General features: G+C 43.2%; 1 long non-coding RNA gene across 3 annotated transcripts in view; it reads left to right on the plus strand.

Annotated features, from left to right (window-relative positions):
* Positions 1–13,252, plus strand: part of LOC146360202 (uncharacterized) — a 237,175-nt gene that overhangs the window by 166,640 nt on the left and 57,283 nt on the right. For 2 of the 3 annotated variants that reach the window (XR_014786956.1, XR_014786955.1), the window contains exon 4: positions 4,746–4,820. The exons of the other annotated variant lie outside the window; for it this stretch is intronic. This is a non-coding gene — a long non-coding RNA (uncharacterized LOC146360202). The remainder of the gene's footprint in view (positions 1–4,745; positions 4,821–13,252) is intronic. 3 annotated transcript variants of the gene reach the window in all.

The raw sequence follows: 13,252 nt of genomic DNA on the forward strand, positions 1-13,252 counted from the left end.
GGGAGTTATCTCCAGGCCAGAGTGCTACTGTGCAAGCTTGCGCTTGGACCACTAAGTTACTTAGGGGCATTAGTACAGGCTTGCATCCTTATTGGAAGGATAAATTAGGTATGTGGGAACAGTGATACAGTATGGCTTGGCAGAAACTACAGTGATGGTTAAGAAGAAAATTGCTTTAATCACACAAACACCACCTTCTGCATTTTCTAGGAGTTTTGAAAGCGGTTCCACCCCAAGTAAACCGAGTGATAGGTGGTATGTAGGACAACCAAGTTTAAGGGGTTGCAGGCACAATCCTAAGTAGATAGGTGGCCGCCTCCAACCTCGGAGGTGACCGCCTGTCCAAAGCAAGGCAGGAGAGGCATGGGGGGATCGTTCCCTCTGCGCCTCTTGTGCCTTGCTCTTTTTCTCTAGACGGCCGTTTTTGGCTATCTAGCAGCGGGGAGGCCGACCGGGAGAGGAAGCTGCCGTATGACACATAGGATGTGTTGTACGCGCAGCTCCGCTCTCCCCGCCCCGGAACGCCCCCCATCTCCTCCCTTTTTCAGTCGCTTCGCACTCGTCTTCCAAGCGCAGATGGACGGGGCTTCTCTGCACTGCCTCCGAGGCAGTGTGGACGAGGGGGGAGGTCGGATTTCTGGGAACCAAGGTCGGTTCCCGGAAAAGAGCATATCCTCTGGCCCTCTAGGCAATGTCTAGTGGCCATAGGATTGCACCCTGCATTGGTTAAAGATCTTTGGTTGTGACATGGCTAAATTTGATAAAATTCCTGCTGAAGATCTTATAAAGGCTTTGGTACTGGAACAACAGAGATTAGAACAGGCTCAAATCACAGGGAAAGCAGGAGCTGTACAAGCTGTTAGGACTTCTCCTGTCTCTTCCTTGGTTCCTTCTGCCCCATTACATGAATCTCCAAAGGAGTTTGAATTATTAAGAAAAGAATTAAACGAATTAAAGGAAGCAATGGGGCTTGATAATTCAAAATCAGATTAGGGATGCCTTTCCAAATTTGAAATTCTACTATTCTTGAGTGTTATAGTACATACTGGTACTGCAAAAAGTCAGGCTTCTAGCACCCAGCACTTATACACCAATTATATTTCAAGTGTTCAAAGCGCTTCACTTACATTATTTTACAATAGCCCTGTAAGGTAGAACAATGGTACTGCCTCTTTATTACAGATAGTTGTGTTACACCGTAATTACGATGCAGGTAGGAAAGTTCTCCCTACTTGTTTCACTTTGCAAGGAATAAAAATCAAAGAGTCAGTGGCCAACCAAACCATTTTTATGCAGCATCTCTCTCCCTCCCCATTACCAGTAATGTGAGCTCACTGACCATTACTACCAATCCACTACAAACCAATTAAACATTATGGAACAAAAAGACACTGTGATCTGGTGACTGACTTCTGTGTAACTAGAGTCAGGATTTCACCACAGATTAAAAAGAAAAAAAAATCCCCTCACTATCACCAAACACTGTAATCAACTCCATGCTTCAACCCTGAAAGAGTGGATCACAGTTTTCATAAGAGATGCTCCAACTCCCTATAATAGTAATACTGAATTTCCTCCATCTGTAATCTGAATGGCTTATAATTTGGAGGTTTTGCAGGTTGAAGACAGGTTGGATTTTTTTTTAGGTTAGTTTAAAACTGAGGCTACTATCACTTAAGCTGCATTCCTGTATACATGCTTCCGAAAGTAAGCTGCATAAAACTCAGTGGAGCATCCTGCTGAGTACACATGTATAGGATTGCACCTGTAGTGTGATTTAAGTTGCTATAATCAATGGCTGAGTTAAAATTAGAAGAGTGCAAGAGTATGGACTCTTTCTGAAAGAATACATCTTCCCTACTCCCAAGCTTTTATTAATGTAAATGTCAATAAAACAATGCCCATTCCACTCCTACCTATGGTGCTACAGTCCACCTTAGAGAGAAGGCGTAGTTACTCTATAGGATGGGTGGGCAGAAGTTAGATCTTCACAAGTTTTGGACTTGAATTTCCATAAGGCCTTGCCAGTATGGCCAATGGTCAAGAATGCTGGGAATTGAAGTCTAAAACGTCTGGAGATCTATCTCCTGCCCATCCCTGCTCTATGAAGCAGAGTCAAAGAGAACTCTGGGTTTTCCTCCCTCCCTGAACATGGTCCTTGTGATGGAAAAAATATGGTGAGGAAGGTACTCCTGTATATAAAGCAACCTTCCACAACATGATGTCTTCCAGATGTGCTGGCTGGGGATGGTGGGAGGTGTAGTCCAACACATATGGAGAGCACCAGGTTGGGGAAAGGTGATGTAAAGAGTTTGTGAACAATACAAAAATAATGCATGCCATCCCCCTACATAACCCCTATGAGAGTAACTAATGCTATTTAGGAATAACTATTTATTTATTAATTAAATTTCTTAATCACCCATCTGGCCAGTCACCTGGCCACTCTGGGTGATGTACAATGGTACAATTTAAAACAGTAAAATTATACATTAAAACATTATTTAAAAATACCCTAACCCACCCCAAATGCCTGCCTGAATAACCAAGTTTTCAGTGCGTGGCGGAAGCTCATTAAAGAGGGGGCATGGTGGAGTTCCCTAGGGAAGGAGTTCCACAGAGTGGGGGCCACCACAGAGAAGGCCCTCTCCCTCGTCCTCACCAGCCTAGCTGTCCTGGCTGATGGGACAGAGAGAAGGCCATCCGAGGCTGATCTTGTTAAGCGACCTGTCTGGTGTTGCTGGAGGCGCTCCTTGAAATAGGCTGGGCCTGAACCACATAGGGTTTTAAAGGTCAAAACCAACACCTTGTATTTGGCTCGGAAAACAACTGGTAACCAGTGCAATTCCTTCAGCACTGGAGTGATGTGATCATGCCGGCGGCTGCCTTTAATTAGGTGAGCCACCGCGTTCTGCACTAGCTGCAGCTTCCGAATTGTCTTCAAGGGAACCCCACGTAGAGCGCATTACAGTAGTCTAGACGAGAGGAGACCAGGGCATGTACTGCTAATGGGAGCAGATGGTTGGGAAGGTAAGGGCGCAGCCGCCGTATCAGATGGAGTTGGTACAGCGCTGTCCAGCTTACAGCTGACACCTGAGCCTCCATGGACAGCTGGGAGTCTAAAATCACCCCCAGGCTGCGGACCTGGTCTTTCAAGGGTAGCCGTACCCCATTCAACACCAGGTCACCATCCCCCAACCTCCTCTTGTCTCCCACCAAAAGTACCTCGGTCTTGTCAGGGTTCAGCTTCAGCTTATTCCTCCCCATCTAGCCACTCACCGTCTCCAGACATTTAGACAGGGATTCCACGGCTAACCCTGGTGAAGATATGAATGAGAGGTAGAGCTGTAACTAATGCTATTTATAGAGGAAGCTGTCTTAAACTGTGTCAGACAGTTTAGGTCCATCAAGTTCAGTACTGCTTACAGTCCCAGCCCTACCTGGAGATGCCAGGATTGAACCTGGGATGTTCTGTATGCAAAGCATGTGCTGTTCCAGTTTGCTACTGCCTTTCCTCATCCTAAATCGAATGAAGTTAATGTACAAAATGCAATAGGAATAGATCCAGCCACCTTTGAGATGTGTGGTAGGTTGTACACTCTGCAATACTTTGTGGTCACAGTTGGGGGGTGGTTGAGGGAAGGGGAATGGCCAAATCTGAGCTCTACAGGTTCGATCATGTGGCCAGGGGCACCATTTAGAGAGGACAAAGAGGTAGTCATCCCCTGGCTGATTTCAGAGCGTGGATGATTATATTTCCCAGAAGTACTCATATCCCTATTTCTTGCGAAGTAAGAAAATTAACCACAACAACTGCAAATAGAATGCATTGCCTTTTTTCAATTTAATTTGCATATATTCAAGAGTAGATATTTGGGCATTGCTCTGAAGCCTCCCCCCTCCCCCCCACTGAAACCTGAAATGGTGCCCCTGCATGCGGCACCTGCACAAGGATGCATGTGTATCATTCACCACTATTCGGAAGCATTGAGTGGCTGCTCATACATTGCCAAATACATCAGAGGGAAGGTGGGGGAGAACAGGGGATGCAGATTTGTATACACTTTGCACATGCTAATTTATGTGTGTAGAAGCACATTTAAACCCAGGTTCATCCCATCTTATCTGGGTCATCCTATCTTATCCAGGGTCATCCCATGATGTGAAAGTAAATAGGGAGACATTTTTCTCCCTCATAATACTAGAACCCTGGGTCATCCCATGAAGCTAATTGGTGGGAGATTCAGGACAGACAAAAGGAGGTACTTCTTCACACAGAGCATAGTTAACTATGGAATTCACTTCCACAAGATGTGGTGATGGACACCACTTTGGATGACTTTAGAAGGGGATTAGACAAATTTATGGGCGATAAAGCTATCTGTGGCTACTAGTCCTGATGGTTATGTGCTACCTCCAGTATCAGAGGCAGTATGCCTATGTACCCCAGTTGCTGGGGAACATGGGTGGGAGGATGCTGTTTCACTCATGTGCTGCTTGTGGGTTTCTCATCGACAGCTGTTTGGCTACTGTGTGAATAGAATGCTGGACTAGATGGATCCTTGGCAGATCCAGCATAGCTCTTCTTATGTTCTTAAAAAGAACAATACATCTCAGCATAGTAGGAAGACTGTGACCAGGTGGCCTATGTACCAGCTGCTCAGTCTGCTATCCAGGTGCTAACTGCTGATGGGCAACTTCAAGACCTCTGCTCTCCCTTCTTATGGTGCTTTATCTTTAAATAGGACTTGGACTGGACAGCCCTTCAAACAGAATCTGCCCTCTGACAGCCCTTCCAGCAGAGAAATGACCCCTGTAAAGTAAGATGCATGACTACCCTACACAAGCATGAATGGATTGATACAATCGATTAACACCAATGTAGACTCACTAGAAACTTCTGCACACACAGCTGAACCTGCATCAAACAGTTCTTCCCTTCTACTCAGCCACCACTTGGCAGCTGTATCAGTGCAGGCAAGGCTGGCATCACCCAGCATCCTCGAGCAGCTGCTGGTCCCCCAGCAGGGCCCACCACTGATGTCTGCTCGGGGGGGGGGGGGCTTTTCTGCTGCTCTGCTGAGTGCCAGGTGGCTTGGAGTTACCATTTAAATGTCCTATAATACTCCAGAGTGCTCCTGACATAGCATTGTTCTGGGGTATTGTGGGAGATAATGGTTTCAAGTCATCCAGTACTCATCTCTGTGCTGCTGCCAGTGCCAGGGGCTCATGGGCCCCCTGAAGGAGAGGCCCCATTAGAGGGCACTATGCCAAGGCCTTGAATGTAAATGGAACCAAGTAAGAGTTAAGAATGCAGGCAGGAGAGTAACTCAGTGACCCAGAAGGAAGGCACAGATTGAACAATGACTAGGAAGTGACTCAGCATAATGGCAGAGGAAGAAAAAGAGAGAGAGAACAGGATTGAAAGGCTAGACAAAGTTCAGTTTTGTATAATAATAATAATAATAATAATAATAAAGTTTTATATAACTCCTGATAGACTCTTAATTGATAGCGTACACCTCTTGCAACAGCAGCCATTTTTTTTCTACATACGTTTGACTGCCCTGTGATATTTTCATGGTTTTCATATTTGACTGTTGCAGTGTTCCAAGACGCCATTCAATTAATTCAATTCTATTTTGAGCTCATCCTCTCCGACGAGGATCATTCAACCTGATCTGTGTTTACTCAGAAAGAGGTCCCATGGGTTTTAGATCATTAGGTAGATAAGTCATGCAAATATCTTCAGCATTGCAGGAATGAAGATGAGAGAGATGGGGTGGGGGAGAGAAAATCCATTTGAGTCCAAATGATTCAAGTCTGGGGGTTGCTGAGCGTGATGAGAAAGCAGAATTCCCCTTCAAAGCTTCTTCCTCTATGGAATCCCCAAGCACTCAGCACTTGGGAGTTGCAACAGCCTATTAGTCAGGTCATGATAGATTGCTTGCATTTAGGGTTCTCCAGCAGCTATCACAAGTGCCCCCTACATTCTGTTTTCTAGGGTGCATCCACATCAGGGGTGCAGAATGTGTAGACTACGGGCAGCCACCAAAAAAGAGAGAGGGAAAATGCTTTAGGAATGGGCTCTATGCTTTCTTGCCACACAAACCTCATTCCTAGAGCATCCTAGAAAGCAGTATTCAAAGGTTCCTGCCTGCTTCCTAGGATGCTCTAGGAACAAGGCTTCTATGGTAGGAGCCATAAAGCTCATTCCTAGAGTGTTTTTCCCCAGCTGTGGAGGGAAGGGGAGGGTTAAAGTTGTGAGTGAGTTGGTGTGTGTATGTGTGAGTGAGAGGAGAAATGCATGGATGTGTATATGAGTGGTAGTAGTTTGTGTATGTGATGGGGGCATAGGAGGGTCCTGATCCCTGACAGAATATCCCTAAGGGAATGTATTTATTTAAGCTGCTTCTGTACTGCTTGACATCCCAGGATTTCCCAGCGGTTTACATAAAAACACACAATACAATATGAAACAGTATAAAACAATAAATACCTTAAAAACATTACAACAAAAGCAGTAAAACAGCAGTGACTACTGATTACAAGTCAGGGAAAGCCTGAGTGAACAAATGTGTTTTCAAGAGGCGTTTGAAGCTTGCCACAGTTTCCGCCTCTCAAACCACACGTGGGAGAGTGTTCCAAAGGGTTGGTGCCACTACCGAGAAGGCCCGCTTACATGCCATTCCCTGATGATACACTATTGGTCGTGGAATGACCAGTAAGGCCTCCTCAGAAGATCTCAGGGGTTGATTTGGTGTATAGGTCAGGGGAAGGTGGTCAGCACATGTTACCCACCCCATCTTAAACTGAAGGGTTTTAAATATTGGAATGTATACAAGACAAGCATAGAATGAGTGAGTGGTGTGCATGTATGAGTGTGAGTTGTATATGAATGTGCATGCACATGTGCTAGTCCCACCACACCAGCAGGCACCTACCTTATGTGGCCTCTGCAGCCATAAAGGTTTTGCACCCTGACCTACATGGACCCCATTCACTAAATCTGGGGGGAAAAAAATCCCTTCTCCACCCCAAAAAGGACAACTGTCCTTAGAGTGCAACCCTATTCATGTTTACTCAGAAGTAACTCCCACTGTGTTCAGTATCCTAAGTGTGCATAAGATTGTAGCCTTAATGTATAGCCTGAAACACAGGAAATAGCACCAGAAGAAAAGTGCTATTTTGAACAAGGTTTTGCATATCTTTCCTCCATGCAGATTCCACCACCCACAATGACTAGTCAGTTCCCCCAGCCTAGCAAAGGACTAACAACAACTGACCACCAAAGGTCCAGCACTAGTGTTATATGGCTTGTAAGCAGAGAGGGATCAAGTCATTTTGGTGTCTGCAGCAGAAAATCTAAGTGGCAATCTCGATGATGATGATGATATATTAAATAATTGACAATCTGCTGCCCATTAATAGTATCCTAAAATCTGCTGCCTGAAGTAAACAGAGACAAAGAGAGGTTTTGGAGTTGGCCGAAGGTACAGTTTGATGGAATGGAAGCACTTATTTTAGGATTTGCTGCTTGCTGAGGGAGTGTCTGTTTGCTTCCAGTGGGCTGTCCTTTCTTTTTGTTAGGGTGGGGCACCTTTGTGGAACCACCACCTTTGTGGAACCATTCATCCCCCATGAAGTGGGGGGAATACTGACAGTGTTTGTGGGATGGCCAGCTATTGGGTGGGGAGTGAATGTACATTTCAGCACAATGTTCTTTCCCCTTTATTTAACTAAAAAAAGAAAAAGAAAAAAGAACAGCTAGGCCACTGGTCCAAACTCCATGGGCCAATCTCACCCCCCACCCCCTGCAAGAATGCCCCTAGGAATGACACTAGGTCATGATGTAGCATCACTCCCATGGTGTGTTTTGGTCCAAATTTCCAAAAGGAACGGAAGCTGGGATGCCAAGTGTAGCTAAGCCTCCACTTGGGGCAGTGGATTAGCTTCTTTCTTTTTTTTAGTTAAAGAAGAAGTAAAGTAAAAACTCTTGGCTAATCTCTCACCCTAAAATCGGTGATTCCCTCTCCCAATGAATATAACCTTTGGGGGGAGTTTTCACCCACCCCACCAAAAAGAGCTGAAAAAAGCAGGGCCAAATACTTTAGTCCAGCACTAATTTTGTAAATAAAGCAAATATTATAAAGACACTGTAAGACTCGAGTGCTCTCTCATCCAAAGGAAACTAAACTGGGACAGGGGGATGCCTTACAGTAGTATTAATAATGTATTCCTGTTGTGTTCTTAAGCTGGACCTTATTATATTGGGCCGATTTAATGACTGTGTTTTATTCTCACTGAAAAAGAAGAATGGCTGTGTTAAGTGCATCTGGTGAAGTATCCCAACCTTCCCCCACCTGGTGCCCTCCAGATATTTTGGACCTCAGTTCCCATCAGCTCCAGCCAGTAATGGTCAGCAATGCTGGGTGTTTTAGTCCAAAACATCTGGAGGGCACCAGGTTGGGGACGGCTGAAGTAGCCATAGCTGATATTCATGATAAGGCTGAAATCCTAAATTCATTTACTAGAGAGTAAGCCTCATTGAATACAGTGGGGCTTACATCTGAGTAATCATGCATAGAATTGTGTTGCGCATCACATCTTTCAGGTACTTCATTTCCCTTTATTTTGCAGTGGTGATATGCTTTTGTCTCTTTATTAATATGCATATACCATTGCTGGTATCTTTCTGCAGATTGGCTATTTTAAAAATAAGTTAGCGTTTTCAAAAAGATAGTACGTGCATGGAAAGAGGTAAAATATGCACTGCAAGAATTGCCTTCTGCATGTTATGTTTTTCTACACTGAATTTTTGCAAAGACAATTTGGTCATGTGCAAAGTTCAGAAAGATCCGAAGTATAATAATATTTTTGCACAGTTGTTCCTTTCATGTGCTGAGCATTTTTCTTAGGTTTGGGATTCCGCTGGTTGATTTCTGTGGGAACGGAGCGTGGTCAGCTTCTCCCATAAGGGATTCAACATCTGGCTGAGATGAACCCATATAGATCCAGTTCTTTGTGTTGTCTCTAAAAGCCATGCCATGAGAGAGCGCTTATGTGGCTTAAAAGAGCAATGACTCACCCCTTCCCCTCCTGGTTCCCATGAAGTCAGAAGTCACTTCTGGTGCTAATATTGACAACTGAAAAGAGAAAAGGGCCAGTGAACAAAGCTCACATGACTGCAATAGACTCTAGGTACACTGAGAAAATTCACACACAGATGCCTATACTGCGTGCTGCTTTGTCTTCCCTGATTCCCAAGAGAGCTGGGCATTTATTACAACTGGCCTCCAAGGTATCAGCTATACAGCCTCTGCTCCATTTGCAGCTTTATTTTGGTGCCTCCTGGGACAGCATCACTGTGGTGTTCAAGTAAACAGAGCTATCAGCAATTTTTTCTGGAGACTGATCTTACAGATAAAAGTTCAGCTTTTGTCACTGGTGTTGTAACAATAGGAGAGATTGAAGCCAATTAACATAAGACTAAAGAAAGAATAGGGTTGATTGTAAAGATAAGCTTGCATTGGTCTCTGGGACATTGACAGAAGAAATATTTGATTTCTATAATTCAATAGTCGCTTTTTCTTCTTGTGTGTGTGCAATCCTATGTATGTTTAGACAGAAAAAAAGTCCTATAACTTCCAGGATGCCCCAGCCAGGGTTGGGATGCTGGAGCATATTGGGAGTTGTAGGACCTTTTTCTGTCTAAATATGCATAGGATTGCACCCTTCAGATTTAAAAGCAAAAACCATCAGGGGGTGGGATGGGGGGGGAAATGACAGGAAAACACACAACATCATAAAAATACCAGATTATAGCGACAATTGCTATTTCAGAGGTGACTGAATGATAAATCAGCAGTGGCCAGCAAAAGCTTTCAAGAACAAATATTCACTTCCCTCCTATTCCTCTGCTGTTTCCCCAGTGGTACATTATAGACTTTGACAGAGCTGGCCCAATACGTTTTGCTGCCTGAGATGGAGGAGCAAATGATGCCCCCACTCCTAAAATCAAGTATTTAAGACCAGTCAAGTTATTTTGGTACATACAGTACATCTGAAAATACCACAAGTACCTTTCCGCTTCCCTGGCAGTAAGAAATAATAATAATAATGACAACTACAACAACTAACCATTTTATGCCCTTTCATGAGACCAAAAAACAGCTACCTCACTATGTCTAGTGGTAGGGCCTGCCCTGGATTGTGAGTTCCTCAGAGCAGGGACCTGTCCTTTTGTACTCCATACAGTATCATGCACACTAATGGTACTATAATTAATTAATTAATAAACAAATAAATAAATGGTAGCTAAAATCGCTAATGAAAAGTGATAACTGAAACTAAGTTGAGGACAAGATAGACATACCTCTCTCCAAAAGCATGCTCAGGGGGCGGGTGTCTCTTGCAGTTTTTTCCCACTTTTACTTCTTTACTGACACACATTCTTGGCTTCTACTCCAGTGACAATTTTAGCTCTGTCTCCATGCTTTGAGAAATCTCTTCCCTCCCACCCTGGTTTCCCAGCATGTTTACCATTTGTAAACCTTTATTTGGCAACATTTTTTAAAGTTTTCTTTTTGAATGCATAAAAAAAAAAAAACTTGGAGTGGGGGGAAGTGACTTCATGAGTGCCACAAGAGCCCGCCAGTCAGCACTCTGCACAGCCGGTTTCTCCTGGAAACAGGAAGAATGGTTGCTCCTGAGCAGCATTCACTTTGCAAGTTTGTATATCTGTCCTAAAAAGGATGACTGCAGATCTACAGGGGGCTCACACCATACAAAGTGTATATATCTGACTCAGCCCTTAGTAAAACAGTTCCACAAAGGGAGGGTGTCACAACTGAAAAAGTTTATGGGTATCCCAACTTGCAGTCAATTTAAGATGGAATTGAAACCAGTTTAGAGAACAAGCCTATGTTGTCGGAGTGGAACCTCTGATATTAGAGGCTCTGCTCTGTACTATACCCTGCTGACTCTTGCTGACAGGGGAGAGGTGTGGTGGGAGGTGGGGCTTACAGTATTTTTTTCTTCTGTCCACAGACAGGGGAGGAAACAGAAAACAGAAATATCTGGCCAGATATTTGACTTTTCTGTTTCTTCCGTTATCCTCTGCTTTTTGTAGGGGAGAACTCTGGAGAAGTCTAAAACTTGCACATTTTTGTGGAATTTTGGTTGGTCCTAATAAAGGTATTGCCCAACTGTGGATTTGGGGTCTTTTTCCCTCATGGACCAGCATGCCTATCTTTGTTTCTGGTTTTTGTTTTGTTTTTTAAATATTTTTTTATTTGCAGTTTTAACAAACAAAAAAAGAGAAAGGACAAAAAAGAACATAACAAAAACAAAAAAAATATCCATTCCCAGTAACAATTAACAACATTCACAACACAGTTAATAAAAAGGAAAGAAGAAGAAAAAGATCCAACACTTCTATTTCAAATATATACATTAATATAAGTAGTCCATATATCTCAATAAGCATCTGGACAAAATTAACAACTATAGGATATACGTTCAAATACATCAGGAGCAGTAACATCTTTAGACTATTGAAAGATGGGTGGTGGGTGTTTATCCTTCCAGGCTTGCTGTATGAATCTCTTTGCAATGGTAAGAGCTCTCAGAGCCCACTTTTGCTCTCCATCTGTTAATCCCTAATTTAAAAATGCACAAACATCCACAGTTATCACAGATAATTATCTATGATTATTTTTGTGTTGTTTTTAATTTACTTACTTTTGTGACCCACACCTATTTGTTTGCTACCAAATGCCAGGCTATACCTGAAACTAAAAAAGAGGGTTACTTCTTTGTCAGGTGCAAACTATTAGCTCAGCCCATCACAACAGGGATGTGGCTTTAACTGGAGTGGCACAAGCCAGCATTTGCACCACTGCTGCTAAAACATTTAAAAGGACAAGCTGTTAATCTCATTATAAATTGGTTTTAAGGGACACACAGATTTTTATGCATTTTTGCTGAAATTCAAATAAATGGCTATGATGATAAAACTAACTGTAAAGAAAGGTGACCATTGTTTAAGAAAACAACAAATGTGGAATTCTTATCACCGGTTAACAACTTGCTTTTCAACACCTCACTGCGGACTACTGTGCAAATGTTGACTGGCGCACGAAACCTGACGAAAGTCCTGACTTATTATTCCCTTTCTGGTCTCCCACCACCAACTCTAACATAGGTAAACATTCCTATAAAAACACAGATGTTGAACATTTTGGGGTTAATGCTATATTTCTGAAATGTGGTCTGGGTAGGTAATGTTTGCCCAATTAAAAGCACTAAATTATAGATCCACATCAGTGCTAGGAATGTTAACAGTGTAACTCAAAAATACAAAGTAGTGCCATGTAATACCTAACCAAAGCAGTTTGGTTTTTGAAAGGAAGTTTTACTAGCTGCTAATTCCAGGCTTCAATACCGTGCATTTGCTGTTCAGAAAAAAAAAATCTATTAATGAAAATAGGCTAGAAATAGGCCTCTGCAATGATTTATGCATTCGGTTAACGTCTTGTGCTGCGAGTCAGCTCTTCTGAAACCTATAGGGTTCTTCACGATGTGTAAAGTTAAACTTGCATAAATCTTTTGCAGAATGAAAAACGGAAAAGAGGAACAGCACTAACTCAGAATGCAAAATCCTGTTGGATATTGTAGTGAATACAGACAAGTATGAGAATTGGAACAAAATTGCATTGACTGGATCTAATTTGCTTGGAACTGGATCAAAAAACAGTCAGTCAATGGTTGCTCCATGTAGAGTAGATAACAAAAGCCTGTCCTTGAGGTTGTGAAGGCACTTGGATGACAGCTGGCAAGTCTGAATCTAATAGGAAGGGCCATCACTTCCATAACAGATGGAGCTGTTGAATGATATACTTGGCCATCCGCCCATTCTGATAGTCTGGGTGCAATGATTGATCCAAGGCCATCTCAAGGCTATGAACCCATGTGATCAAGGGAGGCTAGACCCCACAGATGGAGTTGTTATAATCTCTATTGGCCACAAAGCTTGACCATCATTTTGTCTTGGTTTCGCCTCAGTCAACTCGCATCAAAACCTCAAGGCACCAGATAAGCATAGAGAGTGCAGGACATGGGTCATAAGAAAAGCAAAGGAGTACAGTTGTGTGCCATCAGCATACCCATGATACTTAAAACTTTGTTTGATCTCACCTAGTGGCCTCATGGAGGCAATGAACAGGAGGATCAAGATGGAAGACTTTTGGAT

Source organism: Heloderma suspectum, chromosome 1 (genome assembly GCF_057233095.1).
Source record: "Heloderma suspectum isolate Gila_16-S chromosome 1, 16-S_ref, whole genome shotgun sequence".
In the NCBI taxonomy this organism is placed as follows: Eukaryota; Metazoa; Chordata; class Lepidosauria; order Squamata; family Helodermatidae; genus Heloderma; species Heloderma suspectum.